Source organism: Eurosta solidaginis, chromosome 2 (genome assembly GCF_040869045.1).
Source record: "Eurosta solidaginis isolate ZX-2024a chromosome 2, ASM4086904v1, whole genome shotgun sequence".
NCBI lineage: Eukaryota > Metazoa > Arthropoda > Insecta > Diptera > Tephritidae > Eurosta > Eurosta solidaginis.
Window position 1 is genome coordinate 78,446,168 of NC_090320.1, and position 20,065 is coordinate 78,466,232.

Genomic DNA, 20,065 nt, shown 5'->3' on the forward strand with positions numbered 1-20,065 from the left:
TATCGAAAAAGTGGGTGTGGTTATAGTCCGATATCGTTCATTTTAAATAGCGATCTGAGATGAGTGCTCAGGAATCTACATACCAAATTTCATCAAGATACCTCAAAATTTACACAAGTTATCGTGTTAACGGACGGACGGACGGACATGGCTCAATCAAAATTTTTTTTCGGTCCTGATTATTTTGATATATGGAAGTCTATATCTATCTCGATTCCTTTATATATGTACAACCAACCGTTATCCAATCAAACTTAATATACTCTGTGAGCTCTGCTCAACTGAGTATAAAAATAATACAGCACTATCGCAACACACAAAGGAAGCGGACACTTTGTTGATCTAAGTGAGAATATTGGACAAGGAAAGGCGGGAAAAAGTAAGATACACAACAGAAACCTTAAGAATTATGCAAAATAGAGAGAGAACTGTTAATAGAAAGGAAGACACAGCTGACACCTCCGCCGCATATCTTTTATGTTTATAAAGTTTTTGTTTACATTTTCATATTCTTAGGTATTCACTGAACACATCCTTTCATACATACGTACATATGTAAACAAAACATACCAATCATGTTTGATGATCAAAGTCCAGTTTAATGACAAGTGTACTTACTACATATTACTAGTACCATTTTTATACTTTTAATTTTCATGTATAACTTGATGTCCTCATCAAAGCAAAATCTGACATCACCGCCATCCAAGAAATGCGTTGGACGAAGCAAGGAAGAAAGAAGATCAAAAATTGTGACATATATTGGAGTGGCCATGCGAATAAACGCAGTTTCGGCGTCGGATTCGTGGTGGGAGAGAGACTTTGTCGCCAAGTGCTGGCGTTCACGCCTGTGGACGAGCGTCTCGCCGCTATTCGAATAAAAGCAAAATTTTTTAATATATCATTCATCTGCGCCCATGCGCCGACAGAGGAGAAAGACGATGAGGTGAAAGACACTTTTTATGAACAATTAGAACGCACATACGAGCGCTGCCCCCGTCATGATATAAAAGTCGTGCTTGGCGACTTTAACGCCAGGGTGGGCAAAGAAGGTGTTTTTGGCCCTACAGTCGGAAAGTTCAGCCTACACAATGAAACTTCTCCTAACGGACTGAGGCTGATTGACTTTGCCGGTGCTCGAAACATGGTCATATCAAGCACGAGGTTCATGCATAAAAAGATAAATCAAGCTACATGGTTGTCTCCTGATCGAAATACGCGCAATCAGATCGATCACGTTGTGATAGACGGACGGCATGCCTCCAGTATTTTAGATGTGCGAACGATCCGAGGACCTAACATCGATTCGGACCATTATCTCGTTGCAGCCAAAATACGCACCCGCCTCAACGCGGCTAAAAACAAGGAACAAAAAATACAAGGAAAGCTAGACGTCGAAAAGCTTCAATCACAACAGACTGCCAATGATTTCGCAACTCGACTCTCACACCTGCTCTCTGAGGGCACAACTCATCCTGAAGGAATACAGGAGCAGTGGGAGCATATCTCCAAAGCACTTCATACTGCCGCCGAAGAAAAAATTGGTTACCGGCGGCCACGAAAAAACAACTGGTATGATGAAGAATGCCGCGTTGCAACCGAAAGAAAAGACGCTGCCTACAGGGCTACGTTAAAAGCGAGCGCGACAAGAGGAGTGTGTGAACGCTATCGTGAGTTGAAAAGGGAAGCGAGACGCCTTTTCAGGAAGAAAAAATCAGAAGCAGAAAGGCGTGAGTGCGAGGAGCTTGAGCTGCTAGCCACCAGGAATAACGCCCGAAAATTCTACCAAAAAATACGGCGACAGACGGAAGGTTTTAAGACCGGGGCAAACTCCTGTAGGAATGAAAACGGCGACCTTGTAACTGATGTCCAGAGAGTGCTTAGATTATGGAGGGAACACTTCTCTGCTCTCCTAAATGGAGGCAGCAATTCACCGCGCAGAGATGAAGAACCCGATCCCGCAATCGATGATGATGGAATATATGTCCCCCCGCCCGATTATGACGAAGTTAGAATAGCAATAACCAGATTGAAAAACAACAAGGCCGTGGGCGCTGATGGATTGCCTGCGGAGCTATTCAAGTTCGGCGGCGAGGAGTTGGTAAGGCGCATGCAGCAGCTTCTTAGCAAAATATGGGCGGACGAAAGCATGCCCGACGGTTGGAATCTAAGTGTTCTTTGCCCAGTCCACAAGAAGGGGGATACTGCAAAATGCACCAACTATCGTGGAATCAGCCTTCTTAATATCGCATATAAGGTCCTTTCAAGTGTATTGTGCGAAAGATTGAAGCCCAACGTGAACCGGCTGATTGGACCTTATCAGTGCGGCTTCAGACCTGGTAAATCTACCATCGACCAGATTTTCACAATGCGCCAAATCTTGGAAAAAACCCGTGAAAAGAGAATCGACACACATCACCTCTTCGTCGACTTTAAAGCCGCAAAACTTATACGGCTGTGCAAAATGACGTTGAGCAACACCATCAGCTCAGTCAGAATTGGGAAGGACCTCTCCGAGCCGATCGAAACTAAACGAGGTTTCAGACCCCCTATCGTGCGATTTCTTTAATTTGATGCTGGAGAAAATTATACTAGCGTGGAACAGTTTTAAGGCAGTAGTTCATGGCTTTCTTGGAAATCATAGGGATGCAAATCATGATGAGCTGATAACTGGCATGATTACGAATTTTTCCGCCATCGGATGTAGAATGTCGCCAAAGATGCACATGTTACATTCACATCTGGATAAATTCAAAGATAATATGAGAGCTTATTCATAAGAACACGGGGAGCGATTCCATCAAGATATAATGGAGTTTGAGAAACGCTATCAAGGCCAGTATACGGAAAGCATGATGGGGGACTATATTTGGACGTTAATAAGAGAAAATGTTACCGAATATGGCAGGAAAAAGCATTTTTAAACATTTAAACTGTATTCTAAAACTAAATTTATAAGAATAAATCTTAAATTGATTTTTATTATACTAGAATAAATCAAACCTATGTCAAATTTTGATGAATTTCATGTTTTTCGTTTTTCTCATTTTTTTCCGAACAAAACCAAATCACAAACTTTTTTATGTTCATATTCTTATTTCTGGGTGCAAAGCAATAAAAAAAATATACGCACGACCCATATACAAAATGTTGTTGACCAGTGTAATTTGTGCAAGTATTACTCACGCGCATATAAGAAGCTATAAAGGTAGTTGTGGCTGGTGATATTGTAGCTGATAACTAACTAGTAAGTTCTAGAATGGAAAAGCCTAGAAGTATGCAACGAGGAAACCAAACAGTATAAAAGGCCACAACAGTAGAGGCGCGAGAATCAGTTTTGATTAAGCACGCTATCTGTCGAGCAATAGTAGAGTTATTTATTGTGAAGTACTTTAATAAAGGCCGTTTTGCATTATTAAATATTGGAGTTCATTATTCAGCAGTTTAGTGATTCGATTCCACCTTAGCAGAAGGTTGCAAATAAGAGGATTTGCAGTAAAATCGTTACAATATAAAAGCATACTTCCAAACTCAAAGCAACAACAATAAAAAAAATAAACTCAAACATTCAATAAAACCTCAAACAAACTGTAACTTTTAACTCAAATGGATATTGGTATTAATTTATTAATCGTACATTGGAACATACAAGGATTCTCTAACAATAAATGCATAAACTTAAGCCAGTAGTGGAATTCACTAACTTATAACGATACGATTTTTCGAGATTTTAATTACGATTTTGTCGCTTGACTTATCGATTGTACTATTCACTAACTCAGATTTAACGACTCGAAATAGTTGACATTTAAATTTCGTTTTAATAGTAGAAAGGTGTCAGCACAGCTTAAAAAAAAAAAAAAATAAATAAATGTAAGGCGCGATAACCTCCGAAGAGATCTAAGGCCGAGCTTCTCTTCCAATTTGCGTCGTGCTCCTCTTGATTTTCCCTACAAATTGGCCGAACGGCATCTGCAAGGCAGATGAGTTTTCACTGAGAGCTTTTCATGGCAGAAATACACCCGGAGCGCTTGCCAAACACTGCCGAGGGGCGACCCCGCTTAGAAAAATTTTCTTCTAATTGAAAAACCTTATTTCTAAAATTTTGATGTTGCTTTGCCCGGGAGTTGAACCCAGGGCATACGGTGTGATAGGCGGAGTACGCTACCATCACACCACGGTGGCAGCACAGCTTAACGAAACCTAAAAAATGCGAAAAACGCAAAAGGAATGCCAACAATAAATAAATTCTCTATACTAAAGGCTTGGTTTCCTCCAAAAGCGGTACCGCTATGTTACGACCGCTAAACAGCGGCCGGTATACTCACCGTTTCTAGCGGCAACGCTTTGTTGGAAGCTACAAACTGTTAAGGCAGACGAGTTGCAAAAGTTAATTTTACATTTTGGCATGTTTTTTAGTTTTTCTATAATTTTTCTTTTAATAAACTCACAAGAAAAAAATTTCAATTCAAAAATGTTTATTTTATAAATAATTTGAAATATTTGACAAAATATTCACCGCTTTGACAATAGCGGTGGGAAAAAACGGTGATGAACGAGTTTCTACCGTCATGACGGCAGGGTTGTTTTAAGCTGTAGTCATTGCTGCCGTTTGTCGTATCGCTGTAGTCGTATCCCCAACGTAATCAGCTGTTTATCGATACGACGGTAAACCAAAAAGCAATTGGTTGGCTACGATACGTTACAACCTTAGCGGTACCAATAATCGATTGCATTGATTCTCATAATGTTGGTCGAATCAGCTGTTATAAGGTTACCGATAAAGCACCAATGCCTGCAGCTTTAAGCAGGAGTCATTGGTGCCGTATGTCGTATCGATGTAGTTGTACCTAACGTAATCAGCTGTTTGTCGTTACGACGGTAAACCAAAACCCAATTGGTTGACTCCGATACGGTTACGACCTTAGTGGCACCAATAATCGATTGCATTGATTCTCATAAAGTTGGTCGAATCAGCTGTTATAAGGTTACCGATACGGTTACCGATAAAGCACCAATGTCTGCAGCTTTATGCCCGGCCGCTATATTACGTTACGGTGAACTTCACCGTCTTCTTAGTTTCCACATAATTACTTTTACATTGCAATATTTTCGACAACGTACTCTACCGCTATGTAACGGCCGCTATTATAGTTAAATAAACTATATTTTATTTTATTTGAAGAAAATCTTTATCCACATTTCTTGTAAAATTAGAATGAACTAACAAATTATTTTTGAAGTATTTAAAATTTTTCTTGAACAAAAGTTTATACGATAAAACAAAAAATATTTAAATTTATAAAGTACAAAATTAACAAGTAAAATTTAAGAATAATATAAACCCTACAGCTATATAGCGGCACCGCTTTCGAGGAAACCAAGCCTTAACTGCTTTCAAAATTCATTATTTTGCAAGTTTTTACCTATTTTGACAAGAGGAAAGTAAATACAGTATTAATTTCATATTTCTTGACATAACCAATTTCTCATTTAAAATTTAATGACGTCAACAAGTAATAGCACTCAAAGAAGAATCCGTAACAGAGCAGAGCAGCTAAGTCAGATGGTGGACTATTTGATGGAAACTCTAGGATTAGCGGGATATAGGTTTTTAAAGCTGCATGGAAAAGCCGAATGCGACATAAAGTGGAGCGAAATGTTCATCTTGTGATAAAACGTACGCCAAGTACTCAAATGCCATTTGATTTTTAAACAAAGCAGCTTTTCGTGTTTGAAAATATTTAATTGAAATTCCGATTTTCTTTTTTAACTAAAATTGCCAGAAATATTAATTTCGTGATTTTTAACGTAGCCAATTTACTTGCCGTTTATTTAACAACACAGATGATCGTCGATAAACAAATATCGATACAAAATAGTTACTGAATAACGAAATCGTTATAGATAGCGATGGCAAATGTGGTTAAAAAAGTTAGTGAGTTCCACTACAGATGTTCTTCTCCTACAAGAGACGCACATAGTACAAAAGAATCTAAGTTTTTTGCACTTACCAAACTATAAAGCATGTCATCACAACAAACCCACACCATACGCCAAATCCGGCATAGCGATTTTGGTAAAAAATACAATCAACACGTCCAACCATAGAACTTCCACCAACAATCTTCTGCATCAGACGATCACACTGCACGCCAATGATGGGCTGCGCGGAACTTGCAGCCTTACGGTTCGAGCTCACTATGCTGCAACAAAAAGCAATCGCGCACTTCTATGTACCGACAGCCTCAGTGTGGCCAAGTCCATAGTTTACAAGTACAAGTGTGTTGACTTATCTGTCAAGCATTCTGACAGGCACTCGCTGGATTCGGAAAGACAGCGAATTAAAAATGGATACCATTACCGAGTGCGCCGAATGATTGAAAAATTGAAAAAGTCGATACGATTGGTAGTCAAAAATGTTGTCGTTGAGACCAAAAATGCGACTCTAGACCTGAGATTTCCATCAGGTGAGCGAGGCTGTTTGTAGTTTTGACGTTTATCGCTTAGTGAACACACTTGTATAGGTACACTATGGCCAAGTCCCTTGCTAACGCAAGCAGTACATATATATTTCACAAATGGACTGCCAACCAGAGGTCTGCTTTGAGTACTAATAAAATTAGCGCACTTGCAGCCTCATTCTGTTTCGCGAACGATATGCTCAACGAACGATACCTGCTTGGACGATATCGTGTGCTCATGGTATTCTGAATCTTACGTTGCCGTTTATCGTGTAGCTTTACGTCGTTCGTCAACTACACGATATCAAGTGTCAAACTTGCAGCTCTGTGTACATGTTTTGTTTTTTGTGCACGTCCATAAAGTGTACAAAATAAGTGAAATAAAAATAAAATTGTTAGTGAAATAAATAAAGTAATATAAATATAATCCAAATGTATCCACCTATGGCTCTATTATTTGCGCCATATACCGGTGCTCTTCTGGCTAGATCCACAGCTCATGAACAAGCACGAGGAATTGGTCGCTTGTGGTCTTTTTTGCATCTTTTAATATAAAATACAAGTTTTTTTATACAATAATAACTAGTTAATTAATAATACTCACTTTTTTTGTTTGTGCCGGTCATTTTAAACCAAAACGATAGGTGAATGCCTGTTGTTTGTTTTTGACACTTTGTTTTCGTATTGGTAGCACCTTCTCGTGATACAGAATACCAATCGAGCACTTTCGTCACGTAACAGTCAGCTGTTATCGTTTTGTCTATCGTATTGCAATTCATAATACGAACACACGACTCTGATCGTTTTGGAGACGATATCGTCATCCACAATGAGGCAGTTAGTCATGAGCCAAAAAATAGTGTCTAAATGTGTACTTAGTCAAGTACAGACAAAGACCATGAGTGACTAGCGCATAAAATAGAAAATACATACGAGTGCTCCGCACCACATATGTCACATACATATATGACATTGTTGAGTATAAACTGAAATCATAGTCGCTTTAACTCAGTATCATGTTGCTTTCGTGTGTAATACACTGTATACTTCGTTTATTATCGCGTTTTCTTTAGCGCTGTATTCAGTTTAGTTTCGTGTGTAAATACACTGTATCATTGTAAATTTTACCAAGTAGCGCAACTAACAGCTGATCGGTGAAAATTCGCACATTCACACGCACAGTTCTCGACTCAGTTTCAAAAAAAAAATTTAGATTATTTAATTCAAATTTTAAAGTGAGATAATCCTTACAAATTTATGCATACAGAATATATATGGCGTGTTTGTTGTTATTAAAACAATAGTTTTATTTATATTAAAGCTTTTATCATTTTTTTTTAACTTTGAAAAAACTCCGAACACTATTCCTTCATTATATGACATTCGACTGCCTAGTCCACTGCCTTCCACTCTATTCGCAACATAACCTCTACTTAAGCTGCCAAACTATATAGTAAACAATGCACTGTATACTTCGTTTATTATAGGGTTTTCTTTAGCGCTGTATTCAGTTTAGTTTCGTGTACATCGTTGTGTTGCTTGCGTCAGGAGACTGATATGACTATATTCATTTTATTGTACTGTTAGTCATACTGATTCAAATTAGTGTTTTCGTATATCACAGCTAACTTTCTTGCCTAATAAGACAATTGAGTACTGAACTGCTTCGTGGCTTATGAGCGGTTATTCATTTTAAGAAGCATGACTGTGTAAATGTGTTTTAGTGGATATGAGTGCTTGATATTCTTTGTTTGTGTACGCACTAATACTAATTTTTTGGTTAGTCCACCAATAACCTTAAAACGTGAATAATTGCAGCTCAGCTGCCAACCCAAGCAAATAGTACAGTCCCTGCAAAAATCGTGTGACCAAAAACGCACACAGCCACACGAATTTTTGACAGGGTGACGATTTGGAATGAAAAATTGTGCAAATGAAATAGCATGCTGACAAATTTTGCTTTCCCACAATGTATCGTGCTCTCTCGCACCTATTATTTTCATAGCGATAGCAAAATACGTCATTTTTGCGTGCAAAAAAAATCGCCATTTCTAATTCTGCAGAAAAGTTGAAAATTTTTTCAATTTGTGTGATTTACATTTTGCAGAAATTAATATACGTATTCTTTAATATTTTTTGGTCTACTAAAGTGTGTTTTAGCAAAAAAACTCATATCAATGTGTGCATGTTTATAAAGAAAGTGAAATATGTAATTGCATAGTATAAATAATCGTGAGCAATTCTAATGCAGAATAGTAAATTTTGATTTCCACATACATACAAGAAAAAATTCTTGTTACCATTAAGATTTATTATCCAAAATTGAAAAAAAAAAAATTACCAAATTCGGTGTAAAAAACGGCTATGTGTGCAATAAAATAGCCTCTCTTGTTGAGATACCCCTCCATGGTCTCCATTAATTATTGTGACGGAGGTGTGTTTGCAGCAGCAAAGTTAACCCAAACAGTGTAGGTCGTGGTGGTTGTTGGTCGTGGTCCGCATCAACTGGACCAGGTGGGGCAATGACGCCACATCCAGTTATACCAAGGTATATACCACAACAGCAACCGGGTAATGCAAGGCAGCAACAACCTCCCAACCTCGTTGATTTATAAAAAAACAGTGTTGTGCATCTTTAACGCTTAAATATTTCCTCTGTTGAAACAGTTTCCACGATTCACTGTTCAACGAAAGCAGCAGCCAGCGTATGCCACCACCGAACAGCTGATAACAAAAACTTGGATGCACAGCAGTTTAAAGCCAAAATGGAAGTTGAGGAAATATCTGAAAATAAGGTAAAGATATGTTTCGCGTTATTAACAAAATCGCCATAAATTTTATGAATTAACAGATCGCTATGAACGACAAAGCACCCGAACGTGTGATCAAAGAAAGCACTACAGAAATTATTGCCGGCGGGGCCGTATTCTACAATCCAGTACAAGAATTTAATCGTGATTTAAGTATTTCAGTACTTAATGTATACTCAAAGCGGTTGATAAGAGAGCGGGAAGCGGCGGCGCATAAAAATCCACAAAATAAAGGAAAGCAAGCAATGCTAATGACAAGAAACCATACACGGCTGGTGGTGTAAAATACGACGATGGACTGCGAATATTGGAAGCGCTTGCTGCAGGAGGTTTACGTAGCATAAGTTATGCAAAAGAAGTAGCAGGCGTGCGTGAAATTGTTGCAAATGATCTATCTAAGGTGGCAGTAGATTCCATTAGCGTAAATATGCGACACAATGGAGTGGAACATTTAATTGTGCCAAGCGAAGGGGATGCAATGTAGGTTTGATATACGAATCAATAGCTAGTGATTTAACTGTAATAATCAATAATAAAATTCGCAATAGGACTCTCATGTACCTTTCAACTTCATATGAGAAGCGTTTCGATGTTATAGACCTAGATCATTATGGTTGTCCGAATCGGTTTCTGGATGGCGCTATACAATCACTGACGAGTGGGGGTTCATTACTTGTAACTGCGAATGATATGGCTGTGCTGGCAGGCAATACGCCTGAAGCCTGTAATGCCAAATATAGTTCTGTGCCTTTGCGTATGAAATGCTGCCATGAGATGGGATTGCGTATACTATTGCATTGCATTGAAACGCACTCTAATCGTTATGGAAAATATATTGAGCCACTTTTGAGCATTTCTGCCAATTTTTATATACGCGTATTTGTGCGTATGCATAGTAGTCAAGCGAAGTGTAAATATAGCATGAGGTTGGTATACAGCATTTTCGTCTTTTACCACAATCCAATTACTTACCATATCTTTATATTATGAACACAGCAAACAATGAATGGTATTTCAATGCACTGGTTGTTATACCTATACGCTACAGCCTATGGGTTTTGTAAAAAGCAAGATCTCAGATAAAGGCAATGCGGAAGTGAAATTCGGTATACCAACTGGACCAAATGTTAATACAAATTGTGCGCATTGCGGTGATATACATCATGTAAGTTTCAACTATCCCACTTAAGTATTTAAACTCGAATAAATCAAATTATTTCCTTCTTACTTAATTGGTGCTTAACCGTTTAAACGGTTATGTCCGTTCAAAAAGGCTCGTCAGTCGCTTTTTCAGAGGGTTATAGATGGGCGGTCCACTTTGGTCGCATCCCATACATGATCCAACGTTTGTTGAAGAATTGCTACAAATCATAGAAGAAAAACCGCTAAGTGATTTGGACACACAACGTCGTTTAAAAGGTGTGTTATCGGCGGTATGCCTGAACTTGTATTGGGTACATGAGTTTTTATGTAAAAAATATTCATCATATCCAACATCAATACCTCGCATTCAATTGTGGACGCTGTACGCACTACATTGGGTTCACGTAATATGGACAAGCATATTGTTGATTCCAGTGGTAAGACCCCAATTTCAAATGATGGGGCAACCATTAAGAAACTATTGGATAAAATAATAACACAACGTAGCGTGCTCAAGAGGTATAAGCTTATCTGGAAAAGATATTTTGTAACGAAAACCCTGGAAGATTACCGCGCCTTGTCTGCTGTGGTTCAACAAAATATAACTTGGATGTTTGTTGCTCTTTTTCAATTTTCCTGAATACAAATGTCTGGATTGGAAAAATTTCAAGCAAATAAAGCTTGGCGTGCAAAAGTCAAGAAATTACTTGTCATGCAACGGTAAATGCTTATAAATATATCATTAAAATTGTATGCTTGTTTATGATGAGCATTCGAGTGAGCATGGAGATGGATGTTTTAAATACTGTAGAGTAAATTGGCTTACTATATAAGAATTTGAAATTTTTCCAAATCTTTGACTAAAAAGTAGCTACTAGCTTGTAGAACTTTATTACTTTACTTTTAAAAAGATAAATCACTTTAGCATGGTAATATATACCTATTATTAAAAATTAATACAAACAATATCTTCAACATTTTTTTCTCGATTCACGAACACATTTAGAAAGGCTACAACGCCTGCTAAACAGCCGGTATCTTGCCAACGCTTTAGGTTGGATTTAGAGGAGGATCTACAAACTTTGCTAGAAGCACGCGCAGCTCCTCGTGTAGCGAATGTGGATCAACACGAAAGTAACGTTGCTGTTAGCGGAAATGCAATGAACAAAATATTTGAAATGGAGGATGAAAATAAATCCAACAATGCAAACACTATAAAGAGGATTCCTTATAATTTTTCAACTAAGGCATCTTGTGACGAAACTATATTCGAATGCCAACAGCAACGTACGTCTGATGAAAGTTTTATGGCTTTGGAAAAAATGTGTGATAAAACAGCATCCGATGCTGACAGCACACTATTTAAGTGCATACATAGCGAGAACAAGGATATGGTTAAAGAAGATGCTAAAAAGCGCAGCGCCGATGGAAACTATTTTAAAATCCCTTGTAAACAAGGTAAGTGAATATACAACATATTGAAAGTTGATAAGATTGCGTGGTATAAATTTAATAATATAATCTTAGAACTACAAGAAATAGATGAAGAAGCACAATCAGTGCAACGTCTATTGCATGACTTATATAAAAAAAGATATAAAAGCAACAAGTGGTATAAATCCTAGAACGCTTCTAGTATTTGCCAAGAGGACGGAGTTGTTTTATAACATAGGTCCTGGTTTTTGATAGGATTTTTCAATTTGGTCGTAAAATGAACTTCTGGTAGCACTACGGACTAATTCTGCCTATGTGAGGTCCGCCTGCAAAATCACAATTAAATCCATGCAAAAACTCTTTATACACAAAATGTTTTCCTGTGTACAACAACATTACAACAACCACAAAATTGTCTGTCTTCAGATTATTGTTTGTGGAGGTCAATACGCGTCGTTTGACACCACTCCCGATATTTTTCAGAATTTCAAAACGCCATATCTGAGCATAAATTCAATACGTTTTTACGGGAGATAATAAATTATATACTTGTTTTACTTTATTATCTATATAATATACAGGCACCTTCGAATGCATCGTCTCAATAACTGTGAAGATAAGCCTTACGTATGTCCCTACTGTCCACTGAGATATACTAACAATCCTGCCCTGGTCAAACACAAAGAAACTCATGAAGGGATCAAGCGACAACCGTGCGATATTTGTGGTAAAAATATTGTGGTATTGGATTTAAAAACACACAAACTAATTCATAGTAATGAAAAGCCGCATAAATGTAAATTTTGTGAAAGGCGGAAGCTTATAATACAGACATCATCTTAACGTACCTTAATTTATTTCAACTTTTCATTTTGGTTCCGTTAAAAAGCTTTACCTACGCTCTAAATCTACGCCGTCATATACGTACTCATACCGGTGGAAAACCATACAAATGCGAATACTGCGAATGCACCTTTGCTGTAAGCGGTCCAGTGCTGTCGCATTTACGTACACATCTGGGCAAAAATATTCATAGATGTGAGTTTTGCCCATCAACTTTTCCTCACTTTACGGAGTTACGTACGCATTTAACTACGCACAAAGTTAAAGATCCAGAAACGCGGGAGCGAAATATGACAGCCTTAAAGGAGGAGGAGGCTAAATTAAAGCAAAATTTGGCCACTAAAATTCAGCAGCCGCCAAAACCCAAACGAAAATATACGTGCAATTTCTGCAACAAGGGTAAAGGTTTATAAGACAGTGTGATTGTAAATGATATTCATTTTACTGATTGTTAATTCACAGATTTTACAACTTCATCTAAGCTAAAGCGCCATATACGTATGCATACCGGCGAGCGACCATACTCGTGCTCAGAGTGTGGGAAATCATTCTCATTGAAATCGTAAGAATATACAATAGGGTTCAGAGTTTGAACGGCCGGCAGTTAAAAATGGATTTATTTTAAAAGTTAATAAAAAAAACCTTATATCTAAACATATCCGTAAAACGAAAGACACAAAAACAAAAGCTCAGTAAAAATGGTACAACTAAATGAAACCTTATATCCATATCGCCTGCTGATTGGAATATCACCCGGTTGTTGTTCTAGCAGTTAGGTGGGGCGAAGCACTGCTACAACAATATCACCCGGTCTCGGGTGCCGTTTCGAAAAGCACCTTTCTCAGAAAACATTTGAATAACCCCGTATATTAGAAAAGCCCTATCACAGAATTCGGTTGAAGAATGCCCTAACTCAGATTTGGCTTCAAAAATGACCGATCTGAGCTCAAATACAACGCATTTTGACAATAGCTGGAGTGTTTATGAAACAAATTCTAAGATACGGCGTTCTTCAAACGAATTCTGAGAAAGGAAGTTTTTGAAACGGCAGCCGAGATTTGGTGATATTCCACTCAGCAGCCGATATGAATATATGGTCTCATTTTTACCGACCTTTCCTTTCCTTTTTAAAAATGTGCTTAACAAAACTTTTTTTTCTTTTAATGCACTCTTAAAATGAATCCATAAGCACTGTAACGTTAACAACTTTTTCATACTTGTTTTTTGATTTGTATTGAGTGTGGCGATTTTAATATAAGAACGGCTAATTTAGACAATTAAAATAACATAAATTACTACAAAGCCAAATTTTAGTGAGGACCTCTAGTTTACCATAAAAATATTAAAATTAAAAGTCCACATCTATCCTATTCGAGCTAAAAAAAAATTACTCGAGGTCAAAGGTCATTGCCTTAATAGCACCGCAGAAAAATTCCTCCAATTCTTTTCTCCTAGAGAGAATAATAATTGGGGAATAGGAATTTCGAATCTTCGAAGTCAGCTGATTTGCCAATAGAAATTTTGTTGCGCATTTCTATTTTTGTTAACAAATTAAAAGTTTAGTTATTGTTGCGAATTTGTTTAAAATTGAGAAAAGAAAATATAAGCAAAGCAACAGGGAGCAACAAACGAATGATGCAACCATCTTTCACACGTTGTTATTGTAGCAGTGCTTCGCCCCATCCAATAGGTGCGACCGATCAGAAATTATCATCAATATCCTCTAACGGGAGTCCAAGGAAACTTGCTGTTTCGACAGGGGGGACAATAATGAAAGGGGTGTTAGAGGCGTTGGTTCCACATTACAATTAAAGAGATGGTTGGTGTCATGTGGGGACACATTGCAAGCGGGGCATACATTTTGTATGTCGGGGTTGATTCTGGATAGGTAAGAGTTTAACCTGTTACAGTATCCAGAACGAAGTTGAGCTAGAGTGACTCGCTTTTCTCTGGGGAGTATGCGTTCCTCTTCCGCGAGGTTTGGATACTTTTCTTTCAGTACTGGATTCACCGGGCAATTCCTAGCATAACGGTCCGACGCTTGTTTATGGAATTCACCAAGGACCTGCTTGTGTTTTTTCGCTTCATACGGCTGGGTTCTCAGGAGCCGTATTTCCTCAAAATGCTTACGGAGATGACTCCTTAGGCCCCTAGGCGGTGCTGGTTGACCAATCAGATGTCTGTTGGGATGCTCAGGTTTCTGGGTATTCAACAGGAACTGTTTGGTCAGCATCTCATTTCTCTCCCTGATGGGGATTATTCTCGCCTCATTATGCAGATGGTGTTCTGGGGACATAAGAAGACAGCCCGTGGCAATTCTGAGAGCAGTATTTTGGCAGGCCTGTAGCTTCTTCCAGTGGGTAATTTTTAGGCTTGGCGACCATATATGGGTGACGCATAGCACTTAATCTGCTGGCTAATTGCTTTGTGTGTAGTCATGAGCGTTTCTTAATCCTTTCCCCAGGTACTGCCAGCGAGGGATTTGAGGATTTTGGTACGGCTCTGATTTCTCGGAACAATTGCGGCTGCGTGCTCACCAAAATGTAGATCCTGATGAAAGTCACACCCAAAATTTTAAGGTGTAAGACAGTCGGTAGGGTAATGTCATATGGTCGACATTTGGCGCGGCCATGTTTTAAATAAGATCACCGATGATTTGGTTGGTTACAATATCAGGTTTCGCGAGGCGACAAAACTGGAGAGATTGGGGATATAGCTGTTTATTTTATTACAAAGCTCATCGGTGTAGGAAACAATAACATAGGTGTAGAAGCAATAGTGACTCCTTCTGGTGGTAAAGGTAGCTATTGATATGTAGAAGTTAAACAGAAATTTGATGAATATGAGTTTTTTTTAAGTTATTGCAAAAAAGCGTTGAGGATTTTTAATATCTTACGAGGTACCTTCGTACATGTTTCTAAGAATGAAGAATGAGACCTATTCAAACTTCGCTATACTTTAACATACGATACTTTACCCCATTTTAACACAACTATCATTTATTGATTTTATTAAATTTTATAAAATGTTTCTTCCTCCACAGTTCCATTTCCGTATTGGATGGTAAATATGGCTTTCGCATTTTCTCCATCAATAACTGACAAGGTGGAAAAAATCTATGCGCGTAAATCGCAACATATCTTGGTCGAGCGTTTCTTCAATAGCTCTCTAGTGGTGATGGTGACAGCAGAAAAACCCAACTGTTTACAAATGTTACAATATATCAATTGCGTCTACGGCTCAAATACCCACAGTATATGAATGAATCGAACGGACCTAATTGTCTGCCTAACGGATAGTATACATATTCATCAAATCGAAAATATTGCATCAAACGAACTGGGTCTGAATACTGAAATAGTACACATATTCAAAATCGATGAGGGGGCTGTGATGATGGTATAGGGTGAGTTGTTGAATAACATACGAAAACCACTTTAACCCATCTATATATTTGCATTGCAGCTAAAGCTTTACAAACAGCAAAAATTGCTGGCGCCAAGCAATTGGAAAAGGCAGTGAAGCATTCATCACACTGTACGGATGGTGTAAACTTAGAAACTGCTGTTGTAACAGCTGCCACCGACACAACGGTCATCTCTACTTCGCCGAGTAACGGCTCGTCCGACTATCTATCGAAGACAGTATAATCATATATTTTGCCAACACAGGTTAGCGATGTGCTTGCACAGGAAAAGATTTCAATTGGAAAACAAAAACCAGTTAAGAGAGTTTATTTATTATTAAAGTATTTACTTTTCTTTATATCAACAGTATTAATTTAAGTTGCAATATCACGTACATATATAATAAGGGATGTGATACGATTGCTGTCGGAATTAGATTTGAAACCAATCAATACTCCTGCTAAGGGTTGTAGAATTATTGCTTGAATAATTAGATTTAGAACAATAATAAGTCTGACTTAATTACAAGTCGTACATTTAAATTCATCAATTACGACAGCAATCGGATTCTACGACACCTATGAATATTCTTGATCTGAAAAAAGAGTAAACCTAATCTGAATTTCTACTAAGCTTTCAGTTGTAGATTATTCAAATAATTAGAGTTTTTTCTAAAGCTTAAAATTATTTTCTACTCGCTTAGAAAAGATTTCAATTGGAAAACAAAAACCAATTAAGAGAGTTTATGTTATTATTAAAGTACTTACTTTTCTTTATATCAATTGTATTAATTTAAGTTGCAATATCACGTACATATATAATAAGGGATGTGATACGATTGCTGTCGGAATTAGATTTGAAACCAATCAATACTCCTGCTATGGGTTGCAGAATTATTGCTTGAATGATTAGATTTAGAACAATAATAAGTCTGACTCAATTACTAGTCGTACATTTTTAAGTTCATATTTTACTTTACTTTATTACTTCCAAATTAAATTACGACAGCAATCGGATTCCACGACACCTTTGAATATTCTTGATCTAAAAAAAAAGAGTAAATCTAATCTGAATTTCTAATTAGCTTTAAGTTGTAGATTTAAATTGATTCAAATAATTGGAGTTTTTTCTAAAGCTTAAAATTATTTTCTGTTCGCTTGGAAAAGATTTCAATTGGAAAACGAAAACCAATTAAGCGAGTTTATTTATTATTAAAATACTTACTTTTCTTTATATGAACTGTATTAATTTAAGTTAAAATTTCATGTTCATATATAATAAGGGATGTCGTGATACGATTGCTGTTGGAATTAGATTTGAAACCAATCAATACTTCTGCTAAGGGTTGCAAAATTATTGCTGGAATGATTAGATTTAGAACAATAAGTCTGACTCAATTACTAGTCCTACATTTTTAAATTCATATTTTACTTTACTTTATTACTTCCAAATTAAATTACGACAGCAATCGGATTCCACGACACCTTTGAATATTCTTGATCTGAAAAAAAAGAGTAAATCTAATCTGAATTTCTAATTAGCTTTTAGTTGTAGATTTAAATTGATTCAAATTATTGGAGTTTTTTCTAAAGCTTAAAATTATTTTCTGTTCGCTTGGAAAAGATTTCAATTGGAAAACGAAAACCAATCAAGCGAGTTTATTTATTATTAAAATACTTACTTTTCTTTATATGAACTGTATTAATTTAAGTTACAATTTCATGTGCATTATAATAAGGGATGTCGTGATATGATTGCTGTCGGAATTAGATTTGAAACCAATCAATACTCCTGCTAGGGGTTACAATAATAAGTCCGACTCAATTAATAGTCGCACATTTTTAAGTTCTTCAATTACGACAGCAATCGGATCCACGACACCTTTGAATATTCTTGATCTGAATTTCTACTAAGATTTAAGTTGTAGATTATTCAAATAATTGGAGTTTTTTCTAAAGCTTGATATTATTTTTTTGCTCGCTTAGAAGAGATTGGAAAACAAAAACCAATTAAGCGAGTTTATTTATTATTAAAGTTCTTCTGTTTTATATGAACTGGATTATTATAAGTTCCAATTTCATGTACATATATAATAATATTGAAAATAATAAATATTGAAAATTCAATTTTTTTGGTTCATATTTTATTCATATGGCTGCTCCAGGTAAAGTAAATCTGCAGGTAAAATTCACGTTATATGGCGGTTATATAAATGGTAAAACCGCAGTAAAATTGATTGTCAAATGGCTCGAAAATGTAGAGTGAAATGACGGAAAAATGACCGCCATTTGACGAGCATTGTGACGTGTGTGAGTAGCAGAGTGCTATGCTCACATCCTATAAGTGGGAGCGGAATGCACGATCACATTAATAGGAACGAAACGGAAAATTTGGTCACAAAAGTTCTTCACGCCCATGCAAACGTGACTATGAATATAACCGCTGCAGAAAGTCACAATGACCGTAAAATGACGTGGAGCGTTTTTGCAGGGGTGTTATGAACACCAGGACACGTAGGGATAAAAGGAAACAAGTTAGCAAACGATGCCGCCAAAAAAGCAATGTTTAAGAACGATTATCACAAACTTTTACAAAAAATCCAGGAAAAAGAAAGCAAACAAAAATGATCCCTATCAGAATCTTGTTTAAACAAACATAACAGCAACATCGATCAATGCCATCAAACTTCACCAGGAACCACTGTATCATCATCATAGCTCGCATGAGAGTTGGTGTAACAAAGTTCTCGTAAGAGCAACACATGTAAAGAAACTACCTCTCAGCATGTGAGTGAGGAAAGCTTCTCCTCATATGTGGATTTGTTATCCAAAGGTGGTTTAGTAAAGCCTTCTCGTGAATTTTTAAATAAAATAAAAGAGTTGTAAACAATTTTTTATCAAAACAATGGAGCAATTACAAAGGCAAAGAGCAAATTTATTGAAGGTTTAATAAAGAAAAGTGAGGGTTGCGACTGCGAAATCGATGTAAAAAGTTTTTTTTTTTAAAGTCGATGTATTTTCGTATAAAAAGCCTTAACAAATGAAATTCGCATATATGTAAATAATCAAGATAACTCCATAATGTTTTTTGCTTTTTGTGGAATATGTTCTATAATATATGTGAATTATCGTATTGATGTTTCGTTTATTTAATTAATTGAGATAAAGTAATGCAAAAAATATATGGTGAATACAGTCTTATTAGGGCAATCGCCGCGTTAAGATCAATTTGCATACTCGGTGTTCGGCAACAAGAAGCTAGTGTAAATTTTTTTTTATGTGTCAAAAAAAAAAAAAACTATTTTGTGTAGTTTTTCCGTTCATATAAAATATAGTACACATACGTATACTACCGTAATAAACCTATATCAAAATGAATGGGGCTGACCACCCCTACAAAAACCGGTTCCAAGACCTCGATCTGGATAACCCCCCAGGCAAACGTGTAAAAACAACTGAGACAAATTTCATATACCTAGCGGAACGTAAATCAACTGACGACCATATTCCACCTTATCTGGTAGTAACAGCAACAGGGCCAATAGTTGAAGATCGTATACGATCACTTGCATCATACAATGTGTTCCAACTAGAAAGAGTATTAAAACATATACAAAGGCGTAGAACAGCGATGGGCAAAACGGCTCGTATGAGCCTTTTGCTCATACGGGCACGCTTTGCACATTTAAGTGCTAGGAGAGGGATGATCAAGTGCAGGTATGTGGGGCGAAGAACACAGGAAGAGAATAATACACAAACACACATAAGATTGATAAAGAGAGAGTATTTGGCCTTATACATATGTGGAAAATAGAGCTGCCACCGCTCTTATTATGTTCAAATTATTAAGCGTTTTAGGATAAACTAGCCTTTACCGGCGGCTTCGCTCGCACTAAAGCCCACAAATATTTAATGTCGCTTTTGTGATTCACAACTCGAACTGAACTTTAAAATTAGAAAAATGG

General features: G+C 37.0%; 1 pseudogene; it reads left to right on the forward strand.

Moving 5' to 3' along the window:
- The first annotated feature begins 8,207 nt into the window (after window positions 1-8,207).
- On the forward strand, window positions 8,208-18,227 carry LOC137239996 (tRNA (guanine(26)-N(2))-dimethyltransferase-like; annotated as a pseudogene).
- Window positions 18,228-20,065: the final 1,838 nt, after the last annotated feature.